This window comes from Prunus dulcis, chromosome 2, assembly GCF_902201215.1.
Source record: "Prunus dulcis chromosome 2, ALMONDv2, whole genome shotgun sequence".
Taxonomy (NCBI): domain Eukaryota; kingdom Viridiplantae; phylum Streptophyta; class Magnoliopsida; order Rosales; family Rosaceae; genus Prunus; species Prunus dulcis.
The window spans coordinates 11,360,297-11,362,776 of record NC_047651.1 but is presented as its reverse complement, the minus strand read 5'-3'; positions in this window follow the sequence as shown (position 1 = coordinate 11,362,776).

Genomic DNA, 2,480 nt, shown 5'->3' with positions numbered 1-2,480 from the left:
TTGTTTAGAAGTTCAACGTCGTCTACATTAATAAGTGCGACGTGAGTAATGAATACATATAAATACAACGTCGACTATATAAATGCAACCGACGTTGTTTCGCATTTCAACGTCAACTATATAAATACATACGTCGTAAATAATGACACTGACAACTATTTCCACGTCATCTTTTTTAGAAAAATCGAAGTAGAAAACTTATTTTACGACGGTTGTTTGTAAATAAGAGACGTAGTAGATTTCAATAACTTCGTCTTCTCATGTATTTAAAGACGTCATATTTTTTCTTGTCGTGAAAATTATATTTAACGGCGTTGTGTTTAGTTTTCGTCGTTGTATGTCTATCTTGCGGCCTTGTTCTTTTAATATGTGTCATATTTTTCCTTTTTAACGACGGTGATTTGTTTGAGTTGGTCGTCTATTCTCATCCCCGACTATTTTTTAAAATTTTAGCAGACTAAACACGTCTGTTTTTATTTGTTTTCGACGTTGTTTTATTTAACAACATCTAATATTTATCGTCGTTGTTTGTTTCTGAAAATAGGACGTATAAATTTTGTAATACGACTCTCATATTTTGTAACCGGCGTTGTTTCGTTGTTCAACGTCTACTCTATAAATACATACGTCGTAAATAATGACACTGACAACTATTTCCACGTCATCTTTTATAGAAAAATCGAAGTGGAAAATTTATTTTACGACGGCTGTTTTTATATAGGCGACGTAGTAGGCATCAATAACGTCGTCTTCTAATGTATTTAAAGACGTCATATTTTTTATTGTCGTGAAAATGATATTTAACGGCGTCTTATTTTAATTTTCGTCGTTATATGTCTATCTTGCGGCCTTGTTCTGTTAATATGTGTCATATTTTTCCTTTTTAACGACGGTTTTTTTAGAGAGTTGGTCGTCTATTCTCATCCTCGACTGCTTTTTTAGAACTTTTACAGTTCAAAGACGTCGTTTTGTATTTGTTGATGACGTTATATATTTTAACAACGACGGTGATTTTGCGTCGTGGTTTATGAGGGAAAAGATGACGGTGGATTCCACGACCATTGAAAAACCGAATACACGACGGTGATTTACCGTCGTCTTTTTTCTTTTTTGTAGTAGTGTGCAGATGTTATGTTTGAGAACAGCCGGCACATTTTGACCAAAATAAATGTTGGATTTGAAGTTGATGGACTGTCCAGAAGCAGTGCAGTACGCATGCAACAACCGCATCAAGTTCTTGCAATTGAGTTGAGAAGCCTTGAGGAAAAACAAGGAATCATCGGCAAAGAGGAGGTGAGATAGGACCAGCCCCGGGTTGCTGATTTTAATGCCCTGCAAATGATTAGTAATAATTGATTTTTGGATTAGGCAAGAGAGGGCCTCACTTAATTACAAATAAAAAGCGGTATGGGGAGAAGGGGTCTCCTTGACGGATTCCTCTTGATAGCATAAACTTCTTTCCAAGTTGGCCATTAAGTACCACCGAGAAGGTTACGGTAGTGATAAATCTCATGATTAGATGAACCCAGCGACTATGGAAACCCATTTTCAGCATAACCTCCCTCAAGAAATTCCATTCCACCCTGTCGTAGGCTTTGTTCATGTCAAGTTTTATTCCCATTTCAAAAGATTTTTTGGCCTTTCTAAGCTTGAGGAAGTGGAAGACTTCATAGGCTATTAAGATATTATCATGAATTTGTCGTTCGGCAACGAAGGCACTTTGGGCTTGAGATATGATCATTGGAAGTAGGGGCTTATTTCTATTAGCCAACACTTTTGAGAAAATTTTGTAAGAGAAGTTGCATAAACTGATGGGTCGGTACTCGGAGATCGATAGAGGTTCTTGAATTTTGGGAATAAGAACCAAATTTGTGTGGTTTAGCGCCTTGGGATTACAAGAACCATTTAGAAAATCCACAGCTATACCTTGGACCTCTAAGTAGATTTGTTGCCAAAATTTTTGATAAAACACCCCCTGAAACCGTCTAGTCCTGGGGCTTTGAGAGCTCCCATATCATAAACAGCATTCTTGACTTCTTGGAGTGAGATTGGGCTTAGAAGGGTATCATTCATTTCCTCATTGATGACATGGGTTTGGAAATAGTATAAGGCGACAGAAGTTGGTGGTGGTGTGTTTAATATTGTGGTGGGTGTCATGATAAATTTTAGAGAAAGGGGCATTAAGGAAGATGAGGGTTTGGATGGTGACGGTCTTCATGAGTGGTGTCGGTGGCAGTGGTGAAGAGGAAGAGAGGGGTTTTACGGGGAGCGTAGGGTAGGTTGTTGGGAAATCTTCTTCTTCTTTTATTTATTTATTTATTTATTTTTAAGTTTTAAAAGTTTTAAATTTAATTTCAAAAGATAAGTAGAGCTGTAAAAAAAATAATAAGTTATGTTTTAAAGTGGACTAGGCTTTTCGCACGCACTGCAAGAGATTTTTTTTTAAAATATTTTATTTTATTTTATTTTAAAATTGAAAA